The sequence below is a fragment of the Malurus melanocephalus genome, unplaced genomic scaffold (genome assembly GCF_030028575.1).
Source record: "Malurus melanocephalus ecotype Western Australia unplaced genomic scaffold, MMel_1.1 scaffold_587, whole genome shotgun sequence".
Taxonomy (NCBI): domain Eukaryota; kingdom Metazoa; phylum Chordata; class Aves; order Passeriformes; family Maluridae; genus Malurus; species Malurus melanocephalus.
In genome coordinates, this window is record NW_026623819.1 from 275,995 (window position 1) to 298,591 (window position 22,597).

Consider the following 22,597-nt stretch of genomic DNA (forward strand, 5'->3'; position numbering starts at 1 on the left):
GAAATCAGGCTTTTATTCTGTATTTTATTCGATATTTTATTCTGTATTTTATTCCATATTTGATGTCTTAGGTAAACTGTGTCACCTCTGGATGCCCTGGTGACCTACCTAGAGAATAAGAATGCTCACCTACCCTTGCAGAGATTAGGAATKAAATATTGAAATGCCGTGGGAGACACTGAGAGCAGAAACATGAGGATGATGAATCCAAGAGGAGCYGTGTTCCTGTGCCAGAGCAGCACAGTTTGGGGTGTGGTTTGGGGTGGTCGGGTAAAACACTTGATTGTGCTTCACARGAATGTAAMCCCATAACAAGCTAATGGTTTAAAMCCCCTGGATTTTGTAATTTCTCACTGTTACAGATGCAAGGTGTGGACTYGGGGAGGAGAGCTGGGTTTTGGGACTGATTCTCCAAAGGGAGTCAGACCCTCCTCCACTGATCTCTCCTATAATTATTGTGGGGTCAGCTGGTTCAGGCCCTAAGAACAGCACACACACTGTTAATTTCTGTGGCAATCTGGATCCTGCTGCTCMCATCCAGTTCTCTTGCCAGTGCTTATCCCTCCCCATGGCCCTGGACTGGGCTGAAATGCCATTTTRGCTGGGATGTATTCAGTGAATCTGAGTGGATGGAGCCTGCCCTGTAAAACACCCCCCAATCCTCAGTCATGGGGTCTGCAGCACCTTCACCCCCTGCAGCACGACCCTGCCTTGTGGCAGAGCTTACCTGGAGTTATTCATGGCAAATCAGTGCTGAAATTGGTTTGTTTTGTTTTSTATTTTGTCCATGAGACACACCCAGAATTGCAGGGAAGTGAAGATGTCAGGTTATGGACACAGAAGACTGTCGTACTTGCTCAGGATTTGGTGGAACCAGCCCACACCTCCCACATTGACCTCGAGCTGTCCCTTCCACTCACAATCACCCACAAACCATTCAGACAGAGCACCAGGGCCTCTTTGCATTTCTTTTCATATGTTGTCTTAAATTAATGAAAAGTGTGGTATGAAATGCTTGGGAACATCCTCTGTGATGGAACCCACATCTGTACGATTTCCTTGAGCTGGTATTAGGATTTTCACCCAACAATCCCACTCCAGCACCTGAACTKCAGCACAAGATTCTCTTCCCTTTTTTTCTGTGATCCTTTCCCCCCAAACCCAGCCCTGTCCTCACTTAAGAACCAACCCCAGCTCAAGGACTGAGCGCCGGAATGAGCGCAGCCCTGTGCTGCTGACCTGTCCCTGGCTTTGCGCTGGGATCTGTGTGTTTTGTCTGGTGCTAATGAGCCGGCCTGTGTTATCTCCAATGTCATTTTAAAATTAAATTAACCCCAGACTGTGGGGGTGTGTTTGCATGGCGAGGGTGATACGCTGGGWAGGAGGATGCCTTGGGCGCACACACGGAACCTGCAAAGCTTCTCCGGCGGCTTTGGCTGCTGTGCTGGCTGGCACCACCCCAGGGGAGAGTGTGCCCATGCATCACAAATTTGCTTTTTGGTTCCCCTTCCACCCACCCCTGAGCTGAGCTCTCTGCCAACTCAGCTTCTGTATAAATCAAAGGGAAATATTCTCCCCCTCCTGTGTTTCTTTTTTTTTTTTTTTTTTTTTTTTTTTTTTTTTTCCTGAACAGATTGGATGTCATTATGTGCAGCTGAGCTCGCTGAGGCTGGCGGGGGAGGAGGGACGGGAGGAGGGATGGAGAGAAGAGACGGTTTTAGACAAAATGCTCACAGTCCATCAGARGGGGAAAACAGCCTCCAGCTACAAGTAACCAGCACTTCACACACACACTGATTTACTGGGGAAACCCAGAGAGCTTTAATATTTAAAAATAAAATAGGGAGTGAGGAAAAAAAAAGAAAAAAAGAAAGGAAGGACTAGAAGGATGTTATCCCTGCTGATGGAGCGATGAGCCAAACATCACAGGGCTGGGATGGAGGGGCTGAATGGCACAACACCTTCTCCAGTGGGCTTTTAGAGCCCCTGGAATCCTGCAGGTTTCAGYCCACAGAGTGCAGTGAATAGTCTGGACCAACCTGCAGGGAGGTTTCCAGCTCATCTTTTAGGAAGGGAAAAAGCTCCCTTCTCCTCCTCCTCCTCTCAGCCAGGTTGTTCACTGTGCAGTGCAGTTTCTCTTCAGTACTGGGGGGATCACTGGGTGAGAAAGGGAGAAAAGGAAGGGAAAGGGAGAGGGGACAGCAGAGGAAGAGAGAAGGGGAGAGAAGGAGGAAAAAGGGGGAAGGAAGAAAGGGAGAAGGGGGAAAATGAAGAGTAAGAGGGAGAGAGGGAGAGAAAGAGGAGAGAAAGGGAGGGAAAAGAGGGGAAAGAGAGGAAGAGAGAGAGAGACAGACAGAAAGGAAAGGAGGAATGTGAGCCAAATGCATGGCATTCAAAAGAAGCAGCTTTCAAAAGCTTTGGCTGGGATGCAGATTTGCAGAATCTCTGGACCCATAATTCCCTGGCACACAAAGCTTGCTGGAGGCATCAATGTGCCCAAAAGGGGCTTGCAGAATAAACAGCAGATAAAAAAAACTAACACCCACAACAAGCCCATGAATTAAAAATGAAGGAGAGGGGAACAGCTGTACTTCCAAGCTGCAGGTGACCTCATTGTGGAAGCTGTGCCTCAGTGAGGCACGTCCGTGTCCAGTGGTTCTGAAATAATAGGTATGGACAATAATAGCTGGGAGGGAGAATGCATTCCCTGTCTCTGTTAAAGAGTAGGTAATTGCCCATCTCTCCTGCCAGCTATATTTTAATCCAGAACTCAATTACTCTGAGCATTCTTATAAACTTTTATGTGACAGCATCTCCTAAAGTCTCCTTTAACCTTACCAGGCCCACCYTTCTCCTTGTCCCTGATGTCTGCAATAAATATTACACATCAACTGGAGGATCTAAACCAAAACATTTGGACTTTTTACTCAAAGGACTCTGAAACATTTTTAAAATTGCTGAGTCCACCCTAGGTGGCAGAAGGGAAAATGATTTGGGAACTGCCACTTCTCCATAGACAGTTGCAGCAAATTCTAGTTTTTCAGGATTTAGGAAATGATTCTTTGATGAACTGACATGGATCAGAGAGCAACCTACACCATGCTCTGCATGGAACTGGTGTGGAAATACAGCAGTGGAAGGGAAGCAGATCTGTGGCAGTAAATTYCCAACTGTTTTTCCAGCTGGATATAGGAATACCTCAAAATGCTCCAGTATTCAATAATCACCACCTTCTCAAACACATCCCATGCCATGACCAACTTTGCAAGGAAACAAAACAGGTTTTTAGGAASCTCGTTCCTTCACTAGCAATGCAGAGCAATGGGGGATCAAAGTCTGCTCAATTTTTAGAGAAGAGAAAGACAAAGAATAAAAACCCCACGTGGGAATATGAAACAAAAGCAGTCATTAAACATCGCTTCTGAATTGGCAGTTTTTTGTTAGGGAGAGATAATTCCAGAGCTATTTGAAAGAAATCAATTCCAACTGCAGTTGGTGTTTGTTGTGCAGAGAATGGGAATGGTCGGGCTATAAAAGGGGCCTGGGTTCCTTCCTAAAATGACCATACAAGTCCAGGGGAAGGCACTGCAGCTCTGCCACAGGGGCCTTAAAAATAGTCAGAGATCACGTACACCAAGTCACAGTAATTTGCTGCTACCAAAATAGTTTACAGTATTTAAAAAAAGCTTAATCTAGAGATCGTTCTCTTGGCAGGAAAAATCCTCCTTGTGCCAAGAGAAAAATAATTTGCATCCTTGGTGTCAATGGTAATACTACCACGTTGCCTCAACGCCCCGGGAGAGGCAGCCAGCTCAGCACCGCTTTCAGAGAGAAAAATCTCTGAAAATAACACGGAGAAGAAAAGAAATTCACATTGCAATTGCACCAGARATGAATGTGACATCAGCAGGTGGTGAATCATTCCTTAGCTGAAGCGTTTATCTAATGAAACACAGCGCTGGGTTGGGGATTGGGCTCTTTTCCCCTTCATTTTGGGCTGTTGTGGACAGGCCCCAAAGAGTTAAGTTTTCAGGAATATGGTTGCCTTGGTRTTATGCTCTCAGCTGTGATCAGCAATATGTAACAAAAAAACAGTACTTAAGTGGATTCTTTTAAAGTATTCCCCACTGCAAATGTGTAATTAATTAGCCTTCCCCTTCCCCCTTGCTCACACATCCAGCCCCATGGGGACCCTCCCCTTTCCTTCCTATCAAATTCAGACAGTGACTGGGAGCTGAATTATTCATTCAGCTGTAGGTGTAACACAGCCATTTAAGTGATTTAAAGTTCAAGCAGTCTTGCTGCTGTTCAGCAACAACAGGAAAAAAAAAAAAGAAGTTGAAGGAGAAAAGTAGAGCCCAGGTTCTTTTTTTCTTAACCCACTTGTTTGGTTACACAAACAGGGCACGGTTTTGTGAATCAACCTATTGAATGAAAAAGAGATTTGTGAGAAWGGCACGTCAACCAGAGCACCTGTCACTCATTAAGAAAATACCACAATTATAAGCATCAGTTCAAGCTTTTGTTCCAATGTGTCTCGTTGAAGATTCTCTGCTGTGATAGTTAATTTTATGCACACTTTGCTGGAAATAGATGGCAAGTGAAGTTCATACCGACAATCACAGAAATCACATTAAGATCCCTGTTTAGTCCTCATTATCATTGTATCAGAGAACCTCATGCTAAAAATTACGTACAGCCAGAGAACAAATTAACCATAATTAACAACACTTTGTAGCACTTCTGATTAGATCTCAAACTGCTTCAAAGTCTTTAATTTTCTGAGCATTTCTGCGATATAAGGCAGTGCTTTCTCTCCTATTTTAAAGCTGGGGCTGTGAAGAACAGTACCTGAATCTGTTTAATTCTGGGGAATTTGGTAAAGTTCCTTCCTGCCCTTGGCAGGCAGGAGGGTAGAAAATAGAGCCCAGTGTGTGCAAAACTCTGATCCAGAACCAGGATAGACCTCCCAGTGCTCTGCAGTGGAGGCTGAACTCTGATTTTCCTCAAAGCAACACTAAAAATCCACGACAAAAAGAAAAGCCAGATCCAAACTGGAGCCTGATGTCACYATCACTGGGTGGCCACCAAGTCCCAAACTGGCCCGTTTCAGATGTACTGGGTGTAGTGGGATGTGTCACTCCAAAGGAATTCCTCCAGTGAACACAAATCCGAGGACTGTGATTACATGAAGTGCTGTGTTGCCAGTGCTTCCAATTTTATTAGCAACACCCTAATATGTGCTATTTCTCTTGAAGATGCAGCTGCTTGAATGTCATCTGAATACCTCAGCCTTTATGAAAAAGTGTTCTATTTTTGCAGTCATAATTATGCCACTCAGGATTCTGAAGTACAGGCTTATGCCTTTATTAGTATAAGATTGGCAATATTGAACTTAAAAAAAATCCCCCAAGACCTGAAATACCTGGAGGTATTTTAAGCAAAGGGAAAGCTTGAAAGAAATGGGTGTCAGGATTCTTCYCCTGACTCTTGCACTGCAGAGTCCATCGCTCACAGATTCAGGAATGAAGCCACAGGCTCACAAATGAGGGGATGTTGGAGTTAAAAAACTGCTCAARGCTCCCCARAGTGGTGCTCTGGGTTGTAGAATGYGGGATGGATCAGAAAATTGATGGAAATGACTGAATTCCCTCCAGTTTTTAGGAGCACTGGAGGTTGCAAAGTGCTAAACCACATCAGCCATAAACCCGCGCGAGGGCTGGCACTGGCAGCATGGCTCAGCTCTGGTTTAAATCACCTCCCTGCCTTTGGGATTCCACCCTGGCACTGGTCCTACCCACACAAACTTCATGTGGAACAAGTCTTTTATTTCTGTGACTCCTTTCTGATCTAGATTTGAGTGGCACCATCTCTTGATTAGAAGCCCCACTTGCTCAGAGCGGAGTTTTCCTGATAGTTTTCTTTCTATGAATTGCTCCATCACAGGACTGTCATAACAGACTGTTTGCCAATTTGAAATCCAACAGTTTGTCTGGTGTAAGTGTTAAAAATGTTGTCTTGGCAGTTGGTTTTTTTTTTTAGGTTTTTTTGGATTTTTTTCCTTTGCATTAAGTGACTTGATTTTTTTTTTTCCTATTTGCTTCTACAGTATGTCAGGGAAATTGGATCATTTTGGTAGCCTGCTTTCTTTCTTTCACTTCAAATGAAACTCAACACTTAACCTATGAATTCAGAGAGTAATTTTATTTTAACTATATAAACTCTGCAAAACTCAGCATGTTTTTTTGTGTGAACTCAGAGTCATAGCTGGCAAAATRTAGTAAATTGTTTTAAAGTGGGATTAAAACCAAAAGTGAGATAGACACGTTTTATTTACTGAGAATGAAAGATTTGAGGCTAAAACTTCCTCTCCACTTCAGTGGGATAAAGGTCCTCTGTGATGACTCAAGTTGGATTCTTTTTAAATGATCTTTCACCAGTTTTCATTTTCACCCATTGCAATAATTAAATGACTAAAGCTTTGCAATCTACTGATGATGCAGGAATGCTCACATCGTGCTTGTGATCTAAACCCTCTAAAAACCACTGACCTGGCAGTCTCTGGTGGCCCAGACTGTTCCTAACTATGATTCATAATTTTGATGGCACATTCATCACTTCTTGTGGAAGAGCCCCATGTGGACAATGAGTCCTCATGAGTTAAACTCTACAGAGTTTAACGTGGTGTGAATTTCATGAAATTCTCAATTTGTTCAGTGCCCGAGAAAATATCAGATAAGCGACAACAGAAATCCAAAATTAGTAATTGGAATTAAACCCCTGGTAATAAAGGGAAAAAAATGCTTTAAGATCTCCTGCAAAGTCTGAGTAATTCAGCTCCAGGAGAAGRCATTGAAGTGAGAAGAAAGCCAAAGGATTCCTGCCCAGGCTGCCATACTGGGAACAGGAACTCCAGGACAAAAAACAAAATCCAGAAACACAGACTTTCAAGAACTTTGAATTCTTTCCTTAAGGAGAGATGAAAGAATTTCCTTCTAACATCCTAAGGTTTCAAAAGAAGAGAATCACAGAAGCAGKGATTTCAGTGACCCATTTTTATCAGGACTTGCTGTTTCATCCGGCCCAGAGAACGATGACACACAATCATCTAAAGGCACCAGGAGAGAAGCTCATGGCTTTTTACCCAGAGCAATATGGGACAGCAGCAATTCCTCTGAGAGCAAACAGAGCAGAGATGGGAAAGAGAAAAATGCTGGCCCTGCATCATCATAGGAYCACAGAATATCCTGAGTTGGARGGGACCCTCTAGGATCAGCCAGCTCCTKCCCCCAAAAATCCCAACATGTGTCCCAGAACGTTGTGCAAGAACTTGTTGAATGATGATCAGCACACGCGAGAGCTTTTTAATATAAATCACTGAAACCACACCTGTGTSAAACTCATGAGAGTGAAGGAAGAATCAGGCCTCAGAGGAAATGCAAAGGAGAYACAAAACATTGCCAAAAGAGGGTTYTCTCCACCTCCCAGGAGCACAGGCCCATGGCAAGTTGGTGTGTATCTGTCCAAACCCCACATCTGTGAGGGGAGTGGGGAGAAATTCATTGGATATGCTGTGGAAACCCTAATTTCAAGTTATGAGGATGGTTTATGAGAGAAGGTGCCTGTCTCAGCTCCCAAACACAGGTGCCACCCCTGTGCCCCCTCCCTGGGCCGCTGGCAGCCCTCCCAGCGACACTCCCATCCCTCTCGCAGTGGGCTCTGTGTGTGCTGTTCCTTTTTCAATGATTCATGACTCCCACTTCTCACTTCATCTGCCTTTGTTTTGCTCCTCAGCGAATGTGTCTGGTACATGGCAAAACGTGCTGTGCTCACGCCAGCGCTGCGAGCGGCTCCCCGAATGTCAAGGTAACGCCGTCTGCAGACACAGCCCCGTGATGCAAACGGGCTGCACACACAGCTTTGGGTTCCTCTGCTCTGGCCTTGTCACATTATCCACAACAGAAATGTGAGCACTCTCCCCACTGAATCATTTTTTCTTTGGAGCATGCTTGGTTTTTGTTTTTTTTCGCTGCTGTCCTCCTGAACTCCTCTTTAGCAAAAGCCCTTCCTGTACTTCACCAAATGCCTCCTTCTTGCRGCAGTAAAATCCAGATGTCAGGCAGTGTTTCTCTACACCAGCTCTCACGTGTTCTTTACAAAGAATCAGTGGCACTCTGCAAGGATGGAAAAACTGAAGCAYGGAATCAGAAAGTACCTTGGCTGAAAGCACTCAGCAGGCTGCTGGGAGAGCTAAGAATAAAATTATGATTTCCTGATGTTTAGTCTGATCCTCTGTGAATGGGACTGCTCACGCTGAGAAGGTGCTCAACGATTAACTTTATTTATATATTTACTATTCAAACATGGCATGTTCTCACATCTTTTTTATTTTCATGTTAATCATGTTGTGGATCTTCTCCGCCCACCTCCCATTTCCTTTGGTACATTTGTTCTGTAGCTATTTGTGTAGAAACCGAGCAATTTCTGCTCCACCTGCTCATAAACACAATGAGGGAGAGAGAACACTGTGTTACAGCACAGCCACTGCCTTAGCAACAGATTACAGCATCCCTGGGAAGGAACAGGGACCTTCTGGAGAAGAGAAGTGCCCTTTATCTCCCTGAAAAGCTACCACAGGTTCTGCTTTTCATGGTATTTCTGGTGAGCCCCTCCTCGGCTTTAAGCGGTCGGGAGTTGTGAAGGAAGAACATAAAAGCTGAGCAGAGTTTGCTCCTCGCACTCRGAAAAGCCAAAGTGGGGCTGGTGCAAGCTTGTGAGCAGACTGGCTCCAAGAGAACATGCAGACACATTTTTGAGYACTCAGTAAATAATTCATCCTGTGTAAATCCCAACCCCCTGGTAGCTCAGTGTCTGGCAGGACAGCTCTCCCAGGGATGTACAAAAGGCGAGTGCAGCACATCCCACAGCCCTGAGCTGCCAGACTAGAGGCAGCTCTTSTATCTGGAATCAAAGTCAGGAACCTTCTATGCCATGAAAAGATGCTGGGAAGCACCAGGCAGAAGTTGTTGGATGTAATGGGATGTGCAGAGATTGATCTGGGAGGGGATGTCTGACAYGCAGCTCACCCCTGAAACATCCTGTCAGAAAATGAATCACAGCTTGACAGGCYGCTGATTTTAGTATTTTTAGAAAGGCAAATATTTGTGCAAGAGCGAAGCAATTTGATTTTAGCCTTCTCCCAATCAGCTTCAGCAGGTCACACGTTTTACCCTGGGAGCTGAGGGTGATGTTCCTGTGTTTGTAGTGACACAGTCCTGATCCTGGAGAGGTCTCTAAATGACATAATACAGCTTTATAGTAACAACCTACAGCTTCAGGAGGGATAAAGGATCACCCACATTGGCATTGATTTGTTAAAATGATGAGATTTGGGCAACTTGACCTGTAAGGGAAACAAAAGTCAGAGAACCACATCTTCCACCTCGGAACCAGAGCTCTGAACTAATGCAGGAAAGTGATGATATAATGGTGAGTTATATAAAAGGTCAGTAGTGACATACAACAAAAAAACAGACAAAAAATCTTCTTTTTCATTGTCTGGGGATTAGCTGTTTCATTAAGCTGTCTGCCCATATTAGAGAATTAAGCCTATTATCTGTTGAAGGATTTTGATGCCAAAGAAAAAGAGGTCTGGGCTTACAGCTCATCTAATCTTTTTATGACTGGAAATATGAAGCAAAATAAGGACGAGGTAGGAGGAAATACAGAAAACCTCTGGCCTGGAGGCAAAAGTGAAAAGGTTGTGGGAGAGCAGTAAACTTGGATTTAGAGTTTAATGTTCTCATTGTCTCTCTGACCCAACAGAGCCCCTGCAGCTGCAAATACCAAACCAAAGGCTTTGKGAGGTTTGGCCACCCCACTTTTTGCTGTCACCTGAAGATGCAGTGACAGGGACTCTGCAGCAGGGAACATCCTCCCAGAGCTGGGGTTGGTGCAGCTCTTGCTGCTCTCTCTGGGCTGCGAGTGGCACGGTGCCGGCTCACAGGGACATCAGGGCTGTCTCACAAGGAGAGAGGTGTCACACRGGGAAGGATTTGCACGGGCAGCCCACAGAACTCAGCAAGTGCCATCTTTCTGGAGGAAGTCCCTCCTCTGACGCACTGACACCACCTGTCTCTTTACACTTGATGGCATCTGTTGGCATTTTTTGTGTGCCAAGGCATTAATATCAGAGCGGAGCAGGGAAGGGAGATACGGAGCTCTTGGGGATTTGGAGATGGCAAACACCTCGGCTGTGCTGCATCCGGGCTGGCCATGGCATCACAGCAATTAGGGGCTTGTCTCCACTAAAAAACACCACTTAAAAAAAAAAAATAATAATGGCAGGGGATTAAAATGCTTTGCCACGGGAGATGGGGGGAGGAAGGCAAATGATCTTGAAAATAATAAAGATTATAATGTCAGGATCAGGTGCCAGATGGGTGGTAGAGAAATCCTTGACTTGTCCCCAAGAAAGGTAAAGCAGACAAGCTTTGCTGATATTGCTCAGTCAGCCATGAGGAACCACCAAGAAGAGGCAGATGGTCATCCCATCTCTGAAACTCTCTGGTCCTTGGCCTCTGCTGGGAATATTTGTTGAGGTGCCAATTAGCAGCACTTTGAATAGTGTCTTTTGTGAGCCAGCCATTAATTTAATACTCTACCGAGATCATAAAACTTGTTTCTCAAAGAATGGTAAAAAAAAGGCAAGATACCAACAGGTTTTGATAAAGATCCAAAATAAATAGCTGGAAAGCCAGCCAAAGACATCAAAAATAAATATAGAAAAAATAAAGTGGAACAAATTGGTGCCATATAGCTGACAGGCAGTTGCAGTGAAGATCATATGAGTCTCTTTTTAATRAGAGGAAACAGTTCAGAAACCCCTAATGAACCTCTAATCAGAGAAAATAATTCGAAGAGACAACTGCATTCTCATTCCCTCAAAACATCCTGGAGAAGAGAGAATTGTTTTCAGTCAGGACAATTAGCAGTCAGGTAAGCACTGCCCCTTCCCACGGATATTTTCCAGATAAACGCAAGAGTGCAGCCTCAAAGAGTGCTGTCAATATGGTTCCTTTCAAAATCCACTAAAGTTTGCAAAAGATTAATGAAAGAATCTGAAACAGACCTCACATTCTGGTGCCACCTGTCAAGCCTGTCCTTGTGTGAAACTGCTGAATAAGTCAACACTCCCTGGTTTTTTCCTTTGACAGGGAGGCATATTGCAGTGTGCTGTGCTGGGGGCTGCACCCCAAACCTACAGAACAGGGTAGGAATGGGCTCCCARCACTCCAAGATCCACGCTGGCACCCTCTGGATTTAGAGCCAGCAAAAAATCCTCCCATCCTTTTGCTGGACAAATCCTGGCTCTTCCTATGGGGTCATCACTCCCTGGGAGGATCCATCCTCTCCCAAGGTGCAGGAACAGGCATTACATGATTTATTCTGCAACCTGACTTCCTCAGTGGGATGTATTTCAAAGGATGGACAAGGAGGATGGGTTTAGATAAAAAAAAAAAATAAAAATCCCAGTGCTCTGGCATTTTTATTGCCTGTTTAAAGAATAAATAATGGCAAATAACAGCTTGTCTCCTACTGAGTTTTCCAGGTAGTTTTACATCAGGTTCAGTCTTGCAAGGATAAGCAACAAAAGTTGGAAAGGGGCAAATATTTAAAGTTCTGTGCAGTGCAACCGTCTGACCACACCCTGGGGGTTCTGGGCAGGTTTTTACACACCACACTCAAGTCTCTGTCACTGAATGCTCTTTATAATTGTTGTTTTGTCTAACTTGATTATTGCTGTTGAGGACTTGTGTATGACACAATTCTACCTGCATGACAAACACCTATTGATAATTAACTGAAAATAAATTGGGAATGCTGGTCTGTGTCAAAGGTATTCTTCCAMTGATGGTAAAAAGGAAGAAAATAGATTTATTGGCCACAATTTTCCTYTCACTCATCCTGGGTATCAAGGAAGTAATAATGTCATGATGGGACAATCCCTGTCACAGAGGGAGGAGTGCAATGATATTAAATTCAGAGAGGCACCAAAATTCAGTAATACAAAGGGCCCACARTAGCAAAACTTTTGCAAGGAGAGTGGAGGACAAAACCAATCTCATTTACCCTCAGTTATCAGACCCAGGGTGGCCATTAGCACTATAATAGGAAAATCAAGTTGCTTTAAAAAACAGCATAAATTCAGTTTGAACAGGACCCTGTAACTTCTGCAAAGACACAGGGAATACATTAATTAATGGCTTTAGTCATAGTACTGTTGTTGGTAGAAGATGTTGAGACAAATGTGTAAACAGAGGAGCCTTGGGAATGTCACAGTAATTTAAAGTACATAAACCTTCAAAGCGCTGCCTTTGATAGAGTGATACATTGTCTTATAATTGGGCAATTGCTTTCATTCCATGATATAATTAGCACACAATTATGGTTATGTGAAAAATCGCTCCATCTCCCTCCCTTCCAATTTGTGCTGCTTAATCTAAGCAGAGAATGTCTCTTTTCTGCTGTGTTTCCAGCAGGTTGAGGCCATCCCCAATGCTCAGCTGCAGTCCCAGTGCCTCTTTCCTGACCGAGGCAAAGATGAAATATCCAGGAGAGGAACTGAAATCAAGCTTTCTGTATAAAATATTTGCTCTAAATATTTTTTTATTCCCCATACTAAAAATACAACTATGCCTGCAACAATATGAAGTTCTGTGATTCACAGGACAAAGCCCAGAACTGCTGCAGAATTGAGGTGCCCCTGAGCCTGTGCTCTCTGTTCAAGGCTGGGCTATAAAGGCCACTTTTGGCTACAACACCTTTTCTGAAGGGTAGTGTGTAATGGAATCATTGAGGTTGGAAAAGACCTCCAGGGTCATAAAGTCCAAGCTGTGACCCGTCCCCACCCTGTCCCCAGCCCAGAGTGCCACGTCCAGGCCTTCCTTGGACACCTCCAGGGATGGGCACTCCAAACCTTACTGGGCACCTCCTTCCAATGCCTGACCATCCTTTCCATGGAGAAATTCCTCCTGATGTCCATCCTGAACCTCCCCTGCCATAGTTTGGGGCCGTTTCTCCTTGTCCTGTCCCCTGTTCCCTGGGAGTTGTGGAGAGTGAGAAGGTTCCCCCTGATCCTCCTCTTCAGCCTCGATGTGCTGTGAAGGAATGTGAAATCTTTGGGGCTCTGAATGGCAGAAATGTCACCAATGGAGTGATTTCACGCTGTTTTTACCGTGTCAGTGTGTGTGAACACTGTTTAGAGCTGCTCCTCTCTTTCCACCACGTTTTGAATGAAACACAAGGACGAGCTGCGTTSTTTCTGCAGCCTGATCCAGGACTAGAGGCAGCACATGCCAGAGCTGAAGTTGAAACTAAGAGCTCCTGGGTTCCAGGAAAGTGCTCTACAAAGTTATCTTTCCTACAAAATACATATGTTTTCATAAATTTTGTGAAAAGCATCTTTTTGAATCAACATYCTATGGTGTTACGACTCAGGTGCTCTACCCTCAATTGTTCATTGATATGTTCTGTTGGTACTCTTGACAAAAGTTGTGCTCAGAGTCCTCCACCATGCAAAACTCACCTCTTCAGGAGGAGTTTTTATCTTTAACAGAACTGCCAGGATTACTTTCAATCAGATCTTCAAACCCCAAAATTCCTGGTGTGCCTGTTTATCCTGCAGAAGAGGTTGATGCTGCCTTCCCATTGCTCATAGACACTGACAAATCTTTCTCCACAGAAATTCCCAAAATGATCCCTTCTCTCTGCAAACAAATATGTACCTATCATCTGATCCTCCTTTTTTCCTTCCCACATGGATCCATAAAGAGGGGGCAGGCACGTACAGAAATTTAAGGGGGGGAAACGCATTGCAGATGGAAAAAGAACAACAACAACAACAACAACCTCTCACACTCTCTACAGGCAATCCTGTGGGAGATATTTATCCATGGGAAAAGCTTCACAAATTCTAAGTAAACGAAAAAAAAAAATTATATTTTCATAACATTTGGGAGGAAATGCATCTTAATGGAAAATAGCTGGAGAAAAATAATAGCAGCTAGTGAGCTGAAGGAACTATATTCTCCCTGACATGCAACAACAATAGCAGCTAATGCGAGTCATTTGCAGAAGGAAAAGTGAATAGCTGTGGCATATTTGCAAAGAATATATGGCAGTTTCCCAAAGGCAAAGCTCCAAGGAATACCAGCTGGGACATAAGAAGGGAGCTATCAGAGGAGGAGGGAGGGATGGCAGCATCATGGGATGGTTGGCAGCAGARTTCCATGGAATGAGACAGAGCAGGGCTGGAAATGGAGCTGGGGGTGGCACCCACGGGGGCACCAAAGCCACGTGGGGGTTTGTAGCACGTCTCAATTTGGCAAATGGACAGGTTTTTAAACCAAAATCATGAATTGGGTTTTATTAATAACAAATCTCCTCTTTTGATCAGTACTATTTACTTCAAATAGTGCTCCAAAAATCAAATCATTTTAATTAGAGCACGTGTCATTTGTGGGAAATCACATCCYACTGGCTTTGTACTTTGACCTTGTTATCTGGAGACCAGGATGGCCCRGTGCTTTGTGCATCAGCCTCGCATCTTAGCAACACAAAGCTTAGTAAATGAGAAGGCATCCAAAATGCCATAGTAACACACCATTTATCTGGATGCTTCCAAAAAGTTGATTTCCATGTTTGGATTTGTCYAACTAAGGAAGCTGCCTCTGCAATAAAAGAAAAGTGCATCCTAAATTCTGGGGGAAAAGAAAATTGATAAACTTATTTCTAGCTGAACGCAGATTKTAAGCAGCACAAAACCAATTGTGCATGATTTCCACGTCACCAAATAGCATTAATTTCCAATTCCTCAGTATTTTGTTTTCTMCATGAGATAACTATTGCAGTTATTAATAATTTAGACTTCGAAAAGGGAGCTGTCTGGATTTGCAAGAGAAATTTCTCACTTACTTATGCACAAAGTAAAAGGGGGGGGATATCCTGAATAAGAGTTCACAGCCAGGTGATTTCAAGTTGAGCTTTTCTTTGAAATGAACGGCTGYCCCATTTCTAGAGGAGCTCTTGGGCTCCATCCTCTGTCTTTGGGGGCCACTTTGTGCTGATTTAATGCCCCACCTTTAAAGAGAGATGGTACTGGAGGGCAGGTCTGAGGGACTGGTGGTGCAGAATTAAATTCAAAGGCAAAAATGAGCTGTCCTGCAGTCAATCCACTGCTCTCTGTTCCTCATGGCTTCACCTTCACCACAGAATCCCTCAGAACCTGGCCCAGGGACAGCAGCTGCCAAAACTCAAATTATGACACACTCACATCCACTCCCAGAAGTTCTGAGGGTTTGGCTTTTATACTCCAGGATATTAGCGACAGTATATTTTGTCACTTCTTAAAGAACATTTGGCTACAGCTCCAGGATTCCTCCTTTTTAGAATTTCACCAAGGGGCTCAAAAATTGCAACAAATAGCTTCAGCAGAGATAAAAAAGAATCCTGTCACTCTGCTGATTGTAGTTTCGATGCAGTTCAGCGCAATGTGATAATTAGTCTCCTGGAAATCATTCCTCAAGTTCATACTGTGCTATAGCACGAGATAAATCTGAGCCAACCATATAGTTGTAATTCCAGTGTGCTGCCATCAACTGGTACGTTAATTCCATTAAAATGAGCTTGTTGGTGAGAACAGAAGTTCCACTGGTAGGGGGAGAAAGGAGGGGGTAAATTTCTGAGCATCAGTAGAATCCACTTCACACTCACATCTACAGCTCTCTAAATTACAGAGACAAGATCTTTGTTCRAATTACTGACAAGGTTACCAGCTGGAACTTTACACTCCATTCAATTATTTTATATTGTACCTTCAGGCTCCATTCCAAAGCGACTCTTAAAGAATAATCAGACTTATTCAATAGGCAATCAAAATGAAATTACTCCATGTAAGTACAACAAGGTTACACACTTGGTGCAGTCTATAAGTTATGTGCTGCTAATGTTTGGTGYTCCAAAATTTTGGCTCTGATTATCTGTGATGGGCAGGCAGCAGCCAGGACAGAATTTCCTCATGGTTTGGGTGTAATCTCTTTACTGACTCTACTAATGGATAAATAGGTGGAAGCCAAGAGTGGAAATAAATTACAAARCAGTTGAAAATGCTCATTGAAGAAGTCCTTGATGGACTGGTGTCCTCATGACAGGCATTACCCAAACCTGACTCGTCCCTGTCATCCACAMAAACACCTCAGAGCTATTGTTCTTAACTTAAACTTCCAGTACTCCAATGATTTGAATAAAAATATAAAGCTATATTAATTTTAATACAAAATTAAGGTTGAGGTCTTCACAGGTGGATTTTGAGCCTTTTGAATGGATGTCTGTGGTCAAACTCCCAGAGAGACTGCTCAGGGGAAGGTCCAGCAGCACACAAATTGTTGTATCTTGGTTATAAAAACAATTCTAATATGATTTTATTCATTAAACCCCTTCAGCCTCTCTGAAACAATGGGAAACATTCAAATCTACAATAAATTTGTAACATTGAGAGAAAGCAGGGCCACTCAACCATGCTGAGGATACAGAACTGTCCACATTTTTCTATCAGTGCTTCCAACCAGGGCCACCAGAACTTCTGAACTGTGCTGGTAACACACGGGAGGGATGAGAGGGCTTCAAGTTCTCCCTGTACTTTGCAGCCCAGGAATCCGTCTCTTGGAAACACAACAATCCCTAACACTGAATTTCACGGAYGATTCTGAAGCATTCCTGGGCCCTGAAACTGAACACTGAGTTATATTTGGTACAAACAGCAAATATCTCCCAAWTCTCCGCAGTGTGCGCTCCTCCCCTCGAAAATAGCATCTTTCACATGGAATAACAAACAYAAAACCCACACTCTTCTCTCTGATCCAGCCCCATCAGACTTTTTGGATGCACGCAGCTGATGACAGAGAGCTTCTCCTCTGTATGGACAGGACAGTCTGTAAAATCACAGGCACAGCCTCCTGTGATTTTGTCACAGGAATTTTCTTCCTGCCTTGTATGGGTCCACTCCCAAATGACACCAATCTAAACTACACAGTCTTGAACCCATAAAACTCCACAGATTTGAACCCCATAAAACTCCAGAAGTCGGGAAGGTATCCAGGCTTTGCCAGTGGAAAGGGATGCTTGAACTGAGAGCATCCGAGGAGCAGAACAGCATCCCCGGTGATGGGGAATATTTGGGAATTTCAGCTTTGTGGTGTCTCGCTCAGCCTGTGGCCCTGCAGCTTTTCCTTGCAGGAATGTAAACAGCTCTCCTTGCAATGTCTCTGTTATGTCTCTGCTCCCTTACAATTTCCTGAGCAGGGCTGCTGCCAAGAGCACGGGAGTGGAGCCACAGCTCCATCCCTGGGATCTGGGATCTCTGATCCTGCAGGACTGGAGATACAATTGGGGTCATTTGTGTGAAAATTGGGAGGTCAGGTTCTCAAAATTCTTAAAGACATTCAGGAATGGTTTCAGATGTGACAGAGAATCCCTGTGGATGTGCCCTGGCAATCCTGTGGATGTACCCCRACATCCCAGTGGATGCATCCCAAARTTTTTCCYTTCCCACATCCCTCCCTRGCAYTGMCCATGRTCTAAATMTGGGTGGAATGAGCAGATCTYYTCTTTTGRGMCAGAAAAATAGGAGGTTTCASAGTGCTTTGTTGAACRCTTYATTTGATCGTTTTCAATTGCATGAAAGGGATGTGGGAAATGAATAATAAAAATGTGAATTTAGATTAGAAGGGGTATTTTGCATTTATTTTGACTAAAAAATGGGACTATGCTATTAAAAATGTTCTTCATTTTTGGATTAATGGGATTAGAGGTCTGAATTTTTGAGAAACTCAGTGGTTTAAATGCACTGTAAAATTACAACATAACATTTGATTAAATCCATGAAGCTTTACTAAAGCTCTCATTGAGCTTTGAGACTCAACTCTCATTGAGTCTGAGACTCAACCATTGCTTTTGAAGGCCACAGGATGTGCAAACCCAGAGCTCCATGTGGTTATTACTTCCAACCAAACTAGAAGGATAATGAAAAATTATCCTTTGAATTATTAATCCTTATCCTTAAAATTATTAATTGTGTATCATTTTGATAAMAATTTATTAATCTGACTTTGACAGTGGCCATAAATAGGCTGAACAGTTTTTCAAAGAATTTGCCTGTCCTCCTACACAGTGCTTTCCTTCCTGACAGCAGCTGAAAAARCCAAACTCATTTTCTTAATACATTTAGACTTTGGAAATGCGTTTTCAATTAAGGAACTCGTTCTTCCCCTTGGTCCATTGGTAATCAGGTTTACAGGCAATGAAAGTAAGAAAAGAAAGAACTTTTCCATCCAATTGGTTGCGATGGATGGGGATGGATCAATGAGCTGGAGATTCTGATTCTTGGTTTTAGGGGGAAAAAGAGAATTTTCACGGGGGCTGATGGTGCAGAGGAGATTTGGGTGAGTGATTTTGGTGATTCTCATGGCTTCACTGGTGGAAGGRGGAAGGATTAATGCAGTGAGCTGTTCCCTCTGCCATGGTTCCAGAGCACMRTTTRYAAACTGGGAATGAGCAGGGGGAAAWCMACCKTAGAGCAYTCRTTTTAATGGAAAAAAGWGAGAAAAGTACATAATAATGAACMAARTTGGCTGAGATAAAACATCCCAGGGTCTTCRTTCTTGCCTCCATTTTGCTGGGCCTTCCTTGKCTTCACAAGGTTTATCCCAGCTTTKCATCACTTGGAGAAGTTGTTCTGGCTCTCCTTTTTTTTTCATTTGATACAAATACAAATCAGTTTTTTATCCTCCTGTACAAAATCACTTGGCTGCTTCTTCTGATTATAATCCCAACAATTTAGTTAGGACCTAAGGAGCTAAAAGATTCGTTCTCCTKAAATTCTCACTTCTCTCTCAGGATTCAATCCTTTGCCATTTAGCTACCTCCACAAAACAAGAAGTTAATGGCAACAACTTTAAAAATTGTGAATTTTATGATTTTCTGTATGCAAGCTGATTTAGCAGGAGAATAGCAACAAATGAGAAATGGCAATTAACACTCCCGGAGTAAASGCTGTTATTTCTCCTGTTCCTCAGCCTTCCCTCACAAAATGCTTTCAGAAAGAAGGCAGCTGATTCTAGCAAGCAAGAATACACATTTYATAATTCCACTCCACTGCTTTTCCAAAAACAAAAATATGTAGGAAGAACATTTCAGTGKAACTAATTAGCAGGCTCTGTGTCCTCATCCTTGTTAATTCAAGGGACATCTCTAAATGACTCCTCATCCAAGTCTGCTCCAGGTAATAAAATGAAAATGTTTAAAATATTAAAATGCAATTTTTTTTCACTAAATCAGAACCAAAATGATTCTGGAAAATGAACATATGTAGGAAACATGATTCTGTGAAACATTTTCTTTCCATAGAAGTAATAGAAATGACTTTTTTTTCTTTGTGTGCTCACTAACTCGTTCCCCTCCTGCCCTGGCAGGGGGTTGAGGGCTCTCTTTGCTGTTTCAGTCATCTTTGGCTCCTGCTACAGATCCCCCATGTACAGAGAGTTTTGATAAGATCCACAGAAACTTCAGTGTTGTGGGAGTTCCTCCAAGCCAATTATTTGGAAATTTCAAACCTTTTGAAACAGGTCCATCATTAATCTCTGAGATAACATGGCACGGAATAATATCTGCTTCACGTAGATCACACAAACAGGGGAAACATCTGTGGCCCKGTGCCTAAATATCTTTGTTCACTGCTACTTTGAACAGAGCTACGGACAGATTTGGGTAGGGAAGGAGAGCTTAGCTTAAAAAAAAAAGAAAATATTTGGTAAAGCAGGGAATTTCTGTAAACTCCAAATCACTTGAGAGTTCTGGGGCCATTGCTGTTTACTATCAAGGAAGCCAAATACTCATTTCTGCGTGCAGTTTATCCGTGCTATCATAGGCAGGCCAGCCACCAGATGCTCAGAAATACTCATTCCTCTGCAAATTAGTTCACCTCATTTTGTGGCCAAATCACTCACTTGTCAATTCCCCCTTTGGCCTTTGCAGTTAATGGGATCTGCTCTTCGTCTGTCTGGGGGGATTTCTTACTCCCATTATGAAAAAAAAAGCCCTAAACCACTCTGAATTCAAATGGAATTCATTTTCCCAAATATACAACCACAAGTTGCCGCTCTTTTGTTTCAGACTCACAGATTCGGGAGTGTTTTACTTGATTACAAATGAAAGATGACTTTAAAACTCAGGATGAGAAATGTGMTGGTTTTCACTCCTGAAATGTGACCCTTTCTGGATTTTTTTTCCTCAATATTTTTGCTGCTGTCCGCTCCTGTCTATCCAGGGTGAAAAACGTGGGTTTAAATCTGTTTTACAGTTGGCAAATGTAGGTTTGCAGTGTTTGCAGTGGGGCAAAGATGAACCTCAGTGCTGGTGTGATGTGTCCTTATCCTTATCAAAACCACGGTGTCATCCTCCTGTGAGCTGGGTGCTGCAAGCCCAAGGCTCTGAGCCCAAATCTGGCACTATCAATGCAAAAGATCTTGAGGGAGTTCCTTCCAAATATTGAAAGAACCACTGACACAGGTTCCTTCTCCTCCACTCCACTCCACTGAGAAATTGTGACAAATTATGGCCAAGTTATGGCCAAGAGACCCCTCCAGTTCACACCTCAAATCAGTGCGTTTGAACACAAATCAGAGCTGATGTTTCATGCCAGGCATCCTGAAATGTGCCTCATGGAGTTTGAGTTTACAGAAACCTCCAGGGCTGCCTTTAATCTGCTTTCCCAGCGTCCCTGGCTTTGGAAACGTACGTCAGAAAAAAGAGGACGGAAGGGAAAGGAGACAAAAAAATCAAAGCGCAAAAAGTGAGTTCACTCCAAACCTCAACCAGCCCYGATGTGAGGGCTCATTTGGTTTTCAGGCCTCACCCCTTTACCTCAGGTAAAGAGGGATTAAGGGGGGACCATTTTCCCCTCTGGATTGCGTAAATGAGGAAGCTGTTGACTCTCGTGGTCCTGGAGAGACATATGTGCCTCATTATCTGGATTCCTTGTATTGTTTCAGCTTGTCGTTGCTGGCTGGGAACACGCAGCCTTGAGCTGTTCCCATTTTTAAAATGCACTTTTTTCTGCCCCGGATTCTTGCCAAGTGGAGATTTAAGTGCACTATTACTTTTATAGAGGACTATTAAGAGTTATTAGATCCCATTAGAGCAGACTGTGCTCTTTMAAAAAAAAAAAAAAAAGAGAATACTTGCCTTTATTTTTGAACAACCATTTATATTCATTTAAATCTGACAGAATGTTTGTATCGATGCAAACACGGTTAATTATATCTCAGATCTATGAGAACCTTTCTTGTTTATTTTTTTWAAAATGTTTTACTAGTCTCCCCTAAAGATTTGTGTGGCTTTAAAGCAAGCCTGAACCCTCATGGCTGCGAGGTGAAAAGTGATGGAAATGGGATCACAGGGTGATCTGTACCCATGTTTTCACCAGGTTTGGATGGAGTCCTCAGCTCACAGGCACTCAGACACCAAGGGGAACATTCCTGTCAGTAGAAACAGCTTCAGACCCATATTCCAGTGGGAATATGACCTGGTTTTACTGGTGGAGGTCACTCACTACCTGTGAGATCTGCACAAATCCTTCTTCCTGGGTGGCTTTGCTTCCTGGGTGAATGCTTGGATTCATTGCTCACCCCTTCCAATTTTACTTCATGCCTTCTCATTTCTTCACAGTTTACATCCATTTCTCCAGATTTCTCTGCCTTACTACTTTGTCTCAAGTCAATTTCGAATAAAAYGAGGAAAAATCGTCTCAAAGGAGTAGAGAATTGGATGTGCTGACACCGTGTTTTTTTTTCTGCAGAACGTCTGGGAGAGCAGCTCTGACGTTATCCCTTCCCTTATGGCAGCGTTTGCTGTGTGGAACATTCCCAGCAGCCCAGCCCGATGGGTTTGAGCTGCTTAAACTCTAATTTGTATAACCCACTTTGGGAAGAATGAGATGTCTTCCTGGAAACCATTCCATTTCCCTTCCCTTCTCGAAGACACGCTGTGAGGAGATGACTAAACGCTGCCACAGGAGGGAGAAAAACAAACAGGAAAGAATTGAAAGGGCCTCGGATAGGGCATAAATTATTCAGCTTTTCCCCTCCCTGAACCCTTTTCAGCCAGAACCTCCCCTCTGGATGAGGCTTTGGCATGAGCAGCCGATCACATCCACGCTCCATCATTCCCTTGGTGATGACAAAGGATCCTCCCTCCAGAAAACTCAGCAGGAGCACGGCTGGACGAGGTAGTGGAGGGCAGGGAGGGGGAGAAACACCCTGGGTCTCTGGGGAATCGAGTTTGGAATGGTTTCTCAGAGCTTAAAGCAAGTCTAGGGTTAGAAAGAATGGTTTGAAAACCTATCTGCTCCTGGACAGCCACCTGAAGAGTTTGTGCACAAACAGTGTGGTCCCTATTTTTTTTTTTATCTCCCTTTCAAAGGTTGGCTGAACAAACCCATCAGCCCCAAAAAACAGCAAAGAACAGAATTCTCACATCTGCT